A 13,330-nucleotide genomic window follows, 5' to 3' on the forward strand; every position below is an offset into this window, starting at 1 on the left:
ATGCTTTTAAAGTTTACTTTCATAGTTTATAATTATTATAGTTTAAAGTTTACTTTATGTAAGATTGCATAGTGTTTTACATTCCGAATTCCAATTGATGCAACCATAGCCTTCCTTAAATTATTTATTATGAAATAACCATAGCTTTCCTTTATGCAATTAAATTATTTATTTTTAAATAACCAAAGATTTCCTTAAATTATTTATTATGAAATAATATATTGACACTATTCCAATTGATGACGTTAGGATTGCATGTGATGGATTTTTTGATTGCATAGTGCAAAATAATTATGAACATTGGATGCATTTAAATTAATAATATCTAAGCAGTTAAATATATGAATCCCACCACATCATATAGTACACCATCATATAACTTCAATGAACTTAAAATAAAGGCATATATTTTCATAATAAAGACATTGTATACATGGTTATGAACTTCATTCAATGTCATGGTCCTAGATACAATTGTCCTAAGCCCAACACCATGTACAAAGTGGACAAATGTACCTAGTTATAGCAAGTAATATACTAGACAATAAAGATGAAATTTATGGCCGTAAGGCAAAGAGTAATAGCTAGTACAATTATCAAACAAGCATTGGCATATTGGGCACAAACAATTGTCTAGGCTATCGGAGGGAAGGGGTTCCACGGCATATGGTGGACATTCAAGATTTCCCTCCCTAAGAACTCCACACCACTATGGTAGCTCAAAGTACCCTTATCCAATATATAGCTTGAATTACACTCTTGTAATATATAGCTATCCAATATATATATGTGTCATTCTCCACCATAGACTGACCTTTAGGAAGAGATTTGCCAAAATGATACCCCTTTGATACAAATTAAGTGCAATTTTGCATCAAGTATGAAAGCATTATTTGTCAAGTTATACCACAAAGCAGTCCATCTAAAAAATGAAAGAAGATTGATATGCTAGGTTCTCCAACCCAATATGCAAAAGCTTGCCAAAAACCTAGTCTTTAGCGATTATGTTTCTATTGACAAGAGAGTGCATATGTGAGAAAGGAAAATAAATACCTTTGTTGCCACCACTAGACACAAAATTTGGTGACCTAGCTTGTTCCAACCAAAAGGATTCACAGTATTCAATGTTCATTAAGTTTTTTTGTCTTTGTCGATGGATAGTGACAAATAGCTAACCGCATTTCCATGCTTGCATCTTCGATTAGTGTAGCACATGCTTCGTGGGCCTCTTACTGCAATCGTGTGTTGAGGTCCTACAAGCTCTTCAATTGGGCATGTAGAGCAATATTCTTGTTCTGCAACTTTGGCTTGGTTCGTAGCCTTTTAGTCTCTAGGTGTTGGACCTGCTCAAACTGGGCCACATTCTCTTCGTGAAGTTGCACCACTTGTTGCTCCAATGGGCCATGCGCACCCTCCAATCCTGTAGACAATTGGGATTGGGTGATCGCCACCTTTGTACGACCACATGTACGCTTGTCCTTATACGAGGAGAAGTCCACTTGTATACCCTTAATGAAGTGCATGTACAAGAATTTGGCAAAGTACATCACCACTTCATATTATGGTGTGGGGCCTTTCCATATACCTCGATGTAGATTTCCCTAGCATTTTGCTGAATCCGTTTGTCTCGGCAATTGCTTATCTTCCACCTCCCATGCTGGCCTAAAGCTTGGGTTTGGAATCCATCTCCCTCTATTCTTCTAAGTCTCCTCGCCTGATTTCTTGAGCCTACCTCTTCACCTACCTCTAAGGGCTAGATTGCCTGGAGCTCTTGTTTGGAGACCAACTTGTGTACTTCTTTCCATTGCATGGCTGCAAAACCACCACCCATGGTGTCAATTTCTATTTCGATACTTATTGGAAATATCTTTAAATTATTAAACATACAGATCTCCAGGTTGAGCATACATAGATGTATGCATAATAGTATCTGGCACATGCTTGAGCACTGTGTTGGCAACCCTGCGTAGTCACTTGAATTGTCACCGTTGATGCTCGGCACATCATGCCTCCTCTTCAACCTCCTCTTGTGTCAATGGACACTTGCCTGCTCTTCTAGAGAATTCCTCCTCCCTGTGCAGTGGAGCATCCTCTCCTTATGACAATTTTCCAAAAGTGTAGTGTGGATACTATAGTTCAAATAGCTCAGTATAGATAAATGCCCTGAGTGTAGTATGCAAAGTCTGCATGCATCAAAATCAATATTTGTGAGTTCATCTTGTGTGAGATAGGACACAAGATGCAAATGTCACATATAATATGCTTGATGAAAGATGAAGATGTTACAAATGCCATGCAAAATGTACATGCTGCAATCTTGAACGAATGCTTCCAAATGTTGCAATCTTTACAAAATATAAAAGGATGTACGTCCACAACATAAATGACATATTTTTTGAATTATAAATGCTTTCAAGGCCAATAATTTTATTTTTGAACAGGAAGTTTATTACAATAAGTTTGACACACACATTGTGTCTCAAAAATATAACAAGGCAAAAAATGTGGCTTATGTTGCAAGCCTAAGGGAAAGAGACATCTCTGCCATAGGCCTCATAGCCAATTCTCCCTCACATTCCAATATCTTTAAGATATCACTGGTCTATGCAGGCAGCTTTCTGTGATCAATAATGCGATGCATCATTTGTTCATGTGCATGATGTTTAATGGCATTAACAACATGAGAGGGAGGCATTTTTTGATCATTCTCAATGTAACCCCATGCATCTTCAAAAAATTGAATCATCTAAAAAATGATCCATCCCAATGCATAGGTATCTACATGGCATATATATCTACCTCTTAAGGCTACTTCTTGTAGCAAGCCACTTTTTTTGCCCATGCTCTTCGCCTTTCCTGCAAACTCTCTCAGCAAAGTCAGCATCTGTGTCCAAAGATTTCTTCTTCATATGCTTGAATGTCTTTCAACTCTCCGAGAAGTCCATGGCGATCCCCCAATCTATGACATATGAGGAGAAGCCATATGTGAGCCCGGGACACTGGATGGTATATCTTGACTTGCATGTCAGATGAGGTCTATCAATGAGACCGTTGATGGTAGAAAGGTAATCTATGTGAGTCTAGCCTATGCGCTAGGCAGGTTAGGTAAGTTGGTAGCACAACGAGGCACATAGTCTTGATTGTGTGGAAGCCCCTTGCTCTCGCTGGCAATGGTATAGGGAATATTCCTTGAATATTCCATGGACAACTAGTCGGTTCCATTGACTAGGTTGACTAGTTGGCTCCACCGACTAGGTTGACTGGTCAATTCCACCAACTAGGTTGATCCAAGTACCGCCCTCATAGCTATAAAGAGGCGACCTTCCCAATCCATTGTACCAGATTAGATCTTCCAGCAAAGATCTTCCAACTAGTAGCTCTTCACCTAGTATCTATCTAGATCACCATCTAAGCTCCACTGTGGGAGTGCATAGGTCAATAGAGCCATCATCTGTACTACATCAGTATTGAAGGAAAATTTTGTTTGTCTCCAGTTTACTGTGTACTCTCTATTCTTTGTTCAGTATTTATTCCGTTGTACCGTGTAATTTAACATGGTATCAGAGCCTAGGTGGCTCTAAGGATCGAAGAGTAGAAGAGAGGCAAGGGCTTCAATAGCATACGGAGTGATGGCATCAGGCAGTGGCTCGAGTTCAGTAGCTACACCAACAATACCAACAATCCAGGCATTGAGGATTTGCCCAACAGTCTTTACTGAAAGCAAGCTAGATGGTACGAACTACACTCTGTGGAAGTTTAAAATTACTGCTATTCTAGATTCATATGAGCTTCTAGAGACAGTACTAGGGATTGACCCAGAACCACAAGACACCCTCGACCCAAAAAATGTGGGGAGAATGATACCTCCTAATGTCGACCTTCTATAAGCTTGGAAACGTAGGAACACAGATGCTCTGTGTGTCATGGTTACAAGTACTACTGATAGTGTTTTGACCTTGATTCAGCATACATCTAAGGCAACTGTGGCTTGGAACATATTGAAGAGTCAGTATGAGACGCGGAATCAGACAAGGATTTAGAACCTAGAGAATCAGCTCGCAGCTGAGAATTTTAATGAAGGAGAGACAACAGAGGTGTTCATAACCCGAATCAAAAATCTGCATGACCAGATGGCTAGTGCTGGGATACAAAAGACTAGCGAAGAGCTAACTCAGCAGTGTCTCTGGATATGTCCACCAAGGTCTAATGGATTGGTAATAGCACTTAACACTCAGGTGAGACCCCAACCATTAACATTTGAGGAGTTCTATGCTTTACTTATGGAGAAGGAATTGAGGCTTAAAGCTTGAGATGGAGTTGGCAATGGGGATGTTGCATTCTCTACCACTGCAAAAGGCAAAGGTGGTTCCTCCACCAAAGGTGAGTCCTCTACTAGTGGTGACAAAAAGAAGGTGGCAAGAAGAAGTTTCAGGTAGAATGCTTCTACTACAAGAAGAAGGGCCATGTGATTGCAGATTGCCAGGTCAAGAAAGCAGATGAAAAAAATGGTACCTTGAAGAAGATAGATAAGGGGAAAGAGACAGCTAACATAGCGGAAGTAGAGTTGAATCTATTTCTGGCCATTGAGGAAGAGTGTTCCTCAGTTCAAGAAGCTTGAACCACTGACTCATGGGTGTTGGATAGTGGTTCCTCCCGTCACATGACCTACAAGAAGCATCTATATTGTTCCATGCAGCCTCTACAGGAATCCATCACCATGACGGTTGGAAATAACACAAAATGACTTGTTGAGGGTATAGGTATGGTTTCATTGATTTCTATAAATGGAGATGTTAAGAAACTATCTAATGTGCTATATGTTCCACAAATCAAGAGAAATCTGCTATCAATTGCTTCCATAACTGACCTTGACCATGAGGTGAGGTTCAACAAGACGAGCAAAAATTTTGGATAGTGCTGGCAATCTTGTTGGCATAGGAGTAAGGAGGAACAACCTATATGAGCTAAGTGCTCTTATAGCCACTATTGGAGTGGGCACAAGCAGACTTTGGACATGAAAGATTCGGCCACATCGGATTTGCAGTGCTGAAGGAGATGCAAAAGCAAGGTTTGCTCACTTACCTACAGTAGCAAAAATCAAAGAACCATCTGAAGCTTGCATGATGGGCAAGCAATAGAGAAAGGCATTCCCACAAGAAAGCAAGGATAGAGCAAATGCTCCTCTAGAGTTGGTGCATTTTGACTTGTGTGGTAAGATGCCTACACAAGCCTTAGGGGATCTTCCTATTTTTTATCGATTGTCGACAACTATAGTAGGAAGATGTGGGTGTACTTTCTTCGCGAAAAGGCTCAAGCTTTTGGTAACTTGAAAAAATGGCTACAACTTGTTAAAAATGAAACAGGGAAAAAAGTGAAGAAAATCAAATCATATGCTAGTGGTGAGTTTGCCTCTATAGAGTTTGGAGATTTTTTCAAGAGAAAAGGAATCAAGCAACAAACGATGACATCACATATGCCTTAGCAAAATTCTGTTGTTGAATGCCGAATGCGGAGGTGTATGTTAAAAGGTGCTAGATTGCCAAACCGCTTTTGGGTTGAGGCTATCAATAGTGCAGTATACATCCTTAATTGCAGCTATACAAAGGCACTGAAAGGTAAAACACCACATGAGGCTTATAGCAGGGTAAGAAGCTATCTGTCTCCCACTTTAGAACGTTTGGGTGTGAATGCTATGCGCATGTGCCAGACAAAGAGAGAAATAAGCTACAACCAAAAAGCACCAAATGTATCTTCTTAGGCTATTGTGATGAGAAGAAAGCCTATAAGTTGTATGAGCGAGAGGCAAAGAAGATCATAACGAGTTGCGATGTGGTGTTCAGGAAGCAACCACATGCAGTGGAGGTAGAGAAGAGCTCTTCCACTTTATCATCAAGAGAAGAGGTAATTCACTATGGACCTATCCTAGTAGCTATAAAGGAGGAGGAAATATCAGATGATGAAGGTATAAGTCACCAACCCATTGTTACACCACCGAAAAAGCCATTTCCGTGATGGGTAAGGGAGACCTTGAAGGCATTTGGTATGTCTAAGTGCAAGGAGATAGCTACACCTATGGAGGTAAATGCAAGGCTATCTATGGAGGATGCCTCACCACCAGCAAACATCAGGAGGTACAGGAAGTTGGTCGATAGTCTCATCTATCTATGCGACACTAGACCGCACATCAATTTCGCTATTGGCATTTTGAGGAGATTTTGAGTAGGTTCTCTAATAATCCCCAAGAGAATCATTGGAATGCAGGGATGTAGGTGCTCAGGTATGTGAAGGGCACTCTTGATTATGGCATCACCTATGGCATGGGCACTTCCTTGGCTAGTCAGTTCCATCGACTCCAGTAAATTAGTTTTTGGATATTGTTTCTTTTTAGGTACAGGTATCTTCTCTTGGATCAGTAAGAAACAACCAACAGTGGCACTGTCCTCTACCGAGGCTAAGTACAAGGCAACATGTTTTCCTGCATGTGAAGTAGTGTGGCTAAGGAGGATCTTATGGCACATGGGAGTGCAATTAGAGGATGAGGAAACTATGCTGAGGTGTGACAATCAAAGTTGCATGGCCACATTGCTAAAAATCTAGTGTTTCATGCGCACACAAAACATATAGAGATTCAGTATCACTATGTGCATGATTTGATCGAGGATGGGATAGTGGAATTGGTCTACTGTTTGATAGAGCAAAATGGAGTAGATATCTTCACCAAGGCACTTGGGAAGGATCAGCTTTAGGGTCATCATTAGAGACTCGGCATTGGGCCGAGAAGGTAGTTCATGTGGACATTGAGGGGGGGTGTTATATATGCTCAATGCCCCACCCTCCTAGTATCCACCAGTGGTCCAAGGTGCTCAAGTTGTAAGGCCCCCATATGAGGAGAAGCCATGTGTGAGCCCGTGATGCTGGATAGATCTTGACTTACATGTCAGATGAGGTCTATCAATGAGATTGTTGATGGTAGAAAGGTGATCTATGTGAGTCTAGCCTATGGGCTAGGTAGGGTAGGTAAGTTGGTAGCACAACGAGGCACATAGTCTTGATTGTGTGGGAGCCCCTTGCTCTCGTTGGCGATGGTATAGGGAATATTCCTTGAATATTCCATGGATGACTAGTCAGTTCCATCGACTAGGTTGACTGGTTGGCTCCACCGACTAGGTTGACTAGTCGGTTCCACTGACTATGTTGATCCAATTATCGCCCTCATAGCTATAAAGAGGCGACCTTCCCAGTCCATTGTACTAGGTCAAATCTTCTAGCAGAGATCTTTCAACTAGTAGCTCTTCACCTAGTATCTATCTAGATCGCCATCTAAGCTCCACTATGGAAGCGCACGGGTGGACGTAGCCATCATCTGTACTACATCATGATTGAAGGAAAATTTTATTTGTCTCCAGTTTGCTATCTATTCTCTATTCTTTATTCAGTTTTTGTTCTGCTACACCGTGTAATTTAACACATCCACCTTCCTGCATGTAGCCTTGCCAAACCATCCACAAGTGCACGAATGATATGGAGGAGATTCTCACAAAAGACATTGATTCGAGCAATATCTTCCTTCTCTAATGTAGATGGGACTTCCCCGCTTGTTGTGGCCATCAGATCCACTCCTCAAAATCGTGGAAGTAGTGTGTGAACCTGCCCTAGTCCATTGACAAAATCTGAAGAAACTACAACAAGATACTCCCATTAAAGTAAGGTGTGATGGTCCACATTGGCTCTTCTTGGGTTGCTGCGATCACACGTACAAGGACTAGGTGTAAAATTTGCATGAGTTGTTCTCTCCTTTCTTCTCGTGTACGCATCCCAATATTGCCCTTGTACTTCTTCTGGCATATTCCACATGATATGGCAATCCTACAACTCCTACCAACTGCACTTTAAAAATAGTGCCATAGGATCCTGAGCTGATTTTCTCACCTACATGGATCTCCCTCTCTGTGACATAGGCCAAGAATGACACTCTATCTATGTTACTAGCCACGTGTTGTGCCCTTTGAACCTCATCACCTCTCAATGGTTGAGAGGGTGTAGAGGTTGGCTACTCTTCTCCTACAGCTAAGGATGTAGCTTGCCCATAAGTTGCTACAACCTTCTTTTCCTAGCTCTTAGCCACACTGACATGACGATCTGACACAACGACCTTACTCTTGTGCTTGGCCCATACACTCATCCATTGTGTCAATTTGAAGACATTAAACTCTTGTGCAAGAGTAGGGTCTGAATTGCATGCTTCGTTGAAGCGGGTCTCTGCATTCCTAATAAAGCTATCAACCCAAAGCATGGCAGTTGTCTCCCATTGCACCCGGCTCGCAAGATCATCTTGACCTTTAGACTGCAAACTGGTCTTAGCATCACTAAGAATCCTCCTCTTCAAAGTGCTAACTCCCTCTAATCTAGATACGGTTGATTCCATCTCACTCTCCTCCATGTTGCACACCCTAATAAAAAAGGCATCCCAAATGTCCTCATCACTCTCTTGCACTTGCCCTTACTTAGCTCTTCCCCTACTTTTCACTTAATGTCAGTGGTTGAGGCCATGCTTGCGATTAGATCTTGTTGTGTGTGTGCAAAATGTGTGACACTACTAAATAGTTGCAATTGCCACACAATAGTGAGCAGGCAAGCATCTAATGATAACCCCCACCCTTTGCATGCATGAAATGCAAATGCAGATGATGTCAATGCACACATGCGAATGATTTCAATGCAAAATTTTTGATTACATGAAATGCAGTGTGCACCCATGCAAGAAATGATTCTTTCAATGCATGCATGCATGAAATGTTAGATAATTTTGTAAAAAATTTGCTTTTAATGCATGCATGCAAGATAATTTCATTAAAAAATTCATTTCAATGCATGCATGCAAGAAATGCAAGATAATTTCATAAAAATTTTGAAAAACTCCCCCCCTCCTTTAAGTGGAGGGCCAAGGAAACCTAGTACCAGGTCATAGTCCCAACTAGCCCCCTGTCCTATTCAGGACATGGGACCAGGAACCACTTTCTGGACCAGGCTCCTTGGCCAAGAGATGGAGAGAGGATTTGTTTTACCTCTTCTCAATCCACTGTTAGTGGAAAATGACACCGGCAGTTAGCATATATTTCTAGGTGGTAGTACTACCGCCAGTAGTTGATGCATAACTACTGGTAGTAGTACTACCACTAGCGGTAAAAGTATTGATACCATCAGTTGTACTACTACTATCGACTATTATACTTCAACTACCGACGGTAATAAAAGTACCTGCAATATGGTCACAATTACCACCGGTAATAATGTATCATTTTACTGAAGGTATATTATCACTACTGTCGGTAGCTAGATACCACCGGTAGTATTACTGTTATTGCCGATATGTATCCGTTTCCAGGTCAAGGCCACATAATAGCACAAAGCCATGATTGTAACTGTGAATGTGTGAAATATGTCATCACAGCACGTAATCACAAGAAAATTCATGTGATTATGTGAATATGAAATCCTTGGCCAAGTTTGATCAATTTCAAAGTAAATGTACCCATGTCAGTTAAGTAAATGCTAGGGGACCCTTAGCCCATGGGTTACCATAGTGGGTTCACTTGGTCTTAGACTAATCATTTTTTAAATCCATTTCTTATGAGGTCCTTTTGAGACCCCGATTCTCCCCTAATGGGGATTACCATGTACTGTGTGAAATGATTCTTTCCCCAAGCAATCTCTATATTCTAGCTAAAGTCATTCACAACATTGATGAAACAGTGTACATCTTCATCTTTGAATCTTTTCTTTTGTAGCAAAGGTATCAAGCTGTCAAGAGCTAACCAAACTTGCACTTTTTCCAATATTTTTTGTCAAAATTTCCCCCTTGACCCCTTGTTCAAAACAGGCACTGTCTAATTTTTGCCATATATCAAACTCATCAGCATGTTTGAGCCTATCATTTTTTTTTCTTTGTAGAAAGAAAATTTAAAGACTTGATACCTCCAAAACTTGGCTTCCAAGGAACATTGCTTGTTTTTCTAGATCTTTTCTCATCTTTTGTAATCTTGACTTGCCCAATTTGAAAGCACCTTTTAGTTCTTTCAATCATGATCCTCTCACATCCTTGTTGGGGCTTTAAGTTATATGCATCTATGATATATAAGTGCACCAACTTTTCAATTATTCTATCAATAGCATGAAGGGAACAAATGTGTACTCTCTCAAGAGGAATATCAAGAATTGGGCTTCATGATGGATCTCTCCATGGAACATCACGATTCGGTGCCTTAGTCTGATCAATCTTTGCAAGCTCAGAAGCCCATTACTTTTGGTTCTTTTACCTACTTGCAATGGTACTCTCTTTTGCATTCAAATGCACAAGGATGGTTTGTATTTGCTTCATGTGCCACATTAAACATAAATTTAATAGTCTTGAGGTCAGGAGCTAGATGCCATTCTACACTGTAGGATCCATATCCCTCAACTTCAAGTAGCTCACCATTGTTATGACCTTTGATCACAATTGGGATATAGGTTTGGTCAAAGAACCACTTCAAAATCGAATGTGACTCCTTTGGCACCTACAAAACCAACTTACATTCTATTTCAAAATATTTTAAGCATTTTTCATTACCAAATAAAAATTCAAACGTTTATGGTACCTCAAATGCAGCCAGCCACCAAATCTTTTGTTCTGATTGTATGTTGAACTACCTTGCATCATCAAGATTACCTTGAAGGTCTAGTAATCTATTCATTAATGTGAAATTGAATCTTTCTAATTTTTGACCTTTGACAACCTCATTTTCACCAAGCTTCAGTATGATCTTTAGTTGACCATTGCATTCTCCCATAGGCATATAATAAAACGTCATCATTGCCTACAAAACTCTTTGAACATCCATCACAAAGTTGTTGTTGACTGTGAGTTCTAGTTCTTTGGACTCTCTAGCCTTCTCCTTCCTAGTTATCATACTGGATACATGCCAAGGCTTGCCAACTAAATCAAGTACACCCAATTTGAGACCATACCTTGCCTTATCGACATCGGTTGGTATTGGAAGGAGGCCTTAACTTTTGTTCCTACAAAAGACATGCTTCCTTTAAGCTGCTAAATATGAGATTATATGCCCTCGTACTTATCCTTGTGTAGCATCACATACTCCCTGTGCATTAGCTATATTGAATTGCTTCACAACTTTGCTCATTGACTCAGATGCTATTTGTGACTTTAGACTTTTGAATTTGGGATGATGAATAGAAGACTCTAATATTTCTTTTGTAAACACTTCACCCATAGCACCAGAGTGTTCATCATAGGCATGCATGAGTTTTGAAACAATCTTGCAAGCTCTCACTCGATGCTTCTAGCGACCACTTTTTAGGGATATTCCAACCATTAGATGCAATTTCCTCTTACAAAGCCTTGGACCCATAGGAGTATCCTTCATGAATGCTTATATTTTTTTTAAATTTCTTGATCTCATCTTTAAGAGATGTGTTTTGCATCTGTTAAAGTGTGCTCTCCCAACATTGAGCATCAAATGTTTGAACCTTTTCTTGGAATTCTTAATTTTTATTCTCTATGCCATCATAACATTTTTCTTTTGCAATCATTTGAGCAGTTGTAGCTTGCATAGATGATACCAAATGTTGATTCCAAGACTTTAGCATTGCAATCCTTTTGTCTCTTTGGGAAGTAGCAAGCTAAGGGTGTCCACTTTTTATTCACTCCCCAATCCTTGGGAGGTGGAAAAACAAGCTTTTTAGTACACAAAAATGCAAATCTCACCTACTTCCCTATGAATCTAGTCTTTGAAGTCTTCAGACACAACATCACACATGATATTGTGCACAACATGGTATAGTTTGATCAAAAATTTGATGCACACACAAAAAATTTCTTTGTGTCACACAGCATGGTTCCAGGGCGGTCACACCTTTGTCACGAATAGAGAGTGTCATATTAAATTCTAAATTTCTCACTCATTTTATATTAAATGTTATTAAAATTTTGTAGGTGGTCTCTTTACATTATGTAGAGCTTAACTTGATTTATTGGTAATTATTTGAATGACTTATCTAATTATAAATAATTATTTATAATAAATAAAGTCATAAAATACATGCATTTTAGTAGCACACCACATTTTTTTAGTATTTTAAATAATTAAGCAAATCCAATTCAGTGGAAGGTTAGTAGGCACATAAGGGTGTGTGGTTCAATCATCAAATCCCAAATCCAATGGTTAGATTTAGGAAGACTGAAGTTTTATTTGTTAGAATCCAAGAGCATGTGCCTAGCGTGCCCCCAGCCAAGACCGCTAGCACCTCACGGAAGTGCACAACCTTCATGGCCACTACGGAGGCTCTGGCATGTGTGTATGGCAGGTCCCCACCCCTGCCATAAGGCACCCTTGCCTAGCCAGCCCTCCAACCTCCACAAAAGGCAAGCTTGGGGGAATTGAAGATAGGAGGGGCAACTTGGACTATTTATGTCCCTTCATCTTCCACACACCTTTGTATGTGGGATAATTCAACCCTTTCTCCTTCTTCTTATCCCTTTGTCCATGAGAGATTTGCACCTCCAACACCCCTCTCCAATCGATCATGGAGAGAGGTGGCCGGGGATCAGACCCGGGCTCTGATACCATGTTAGAATCCAAGAGCATGTGCCTAGCGTGCCCCCCGCCAAGACCGCTAGCACCTCACGGAAGTGCACAACCTTCATGGCCACTACGGAGGCTCTAACATGTGTGTATGGCAGGTCCCCACCCCTGCCATAAGGCACCCTTGCCTAGCCAGCCCTCCAACCTCCACAAAAGGCAAGCTTGGGGGAATTGAAGATAGGAGGGGCAACTTGGACTATTTATGTCCCTTCATCTTCCACACACCTTTGTATGTGGGATAATTCAACCCTTTCTCCTTCTTCTTATCCCTTTGTCCATGAGAGATTTGCACCTCCAACATTATTTTTACTTTCTCCTTAGAGGATCAACAAAGAATATTAAAAATAAATCTAGTAATTTTCAAACACAACCAAACATTTCAAAAATTTCAATATTTTTAGTCCTTTGCATGATGAATAAGAGGAAAAAATTTTGGTTAAATTTGAGTAAGGGAAACATACAATATGGCCTCCAAGAGTGAAATCTCCCTTTTGTGGGGGAAAAAGGGCCAGCGAAGCCTAATACCAAGACAAGGTAGGCTTGGTATTAGGATTGGTGAGGTAGGCTAGGAGCATCACCGACCCTAGTGGCAAGCCATTGGAGTGTGCATCCTACCCATGTGGAAGGCTGAGTCATCTATTTTTGCCTTGCAACCATGCCACGTTGTTAGACCGCATGGTGCCATG

Source organism: Dipteris shenzhenensis, chromosome 33 (assembly GCF_047967505.1).
Source record: "Dipteris shenzhenensis isolate YYH24624 ecotype China chromosome 33, Dip_SZ_1.0, whole genome shotgun sequence".
NCBI lineage: Eukaryota > Viridiplantae > Streptophyta > Polypodiopsida > Gleicheniales > Dipteridaceae > Dipteris > Dipteris shenzhenensis.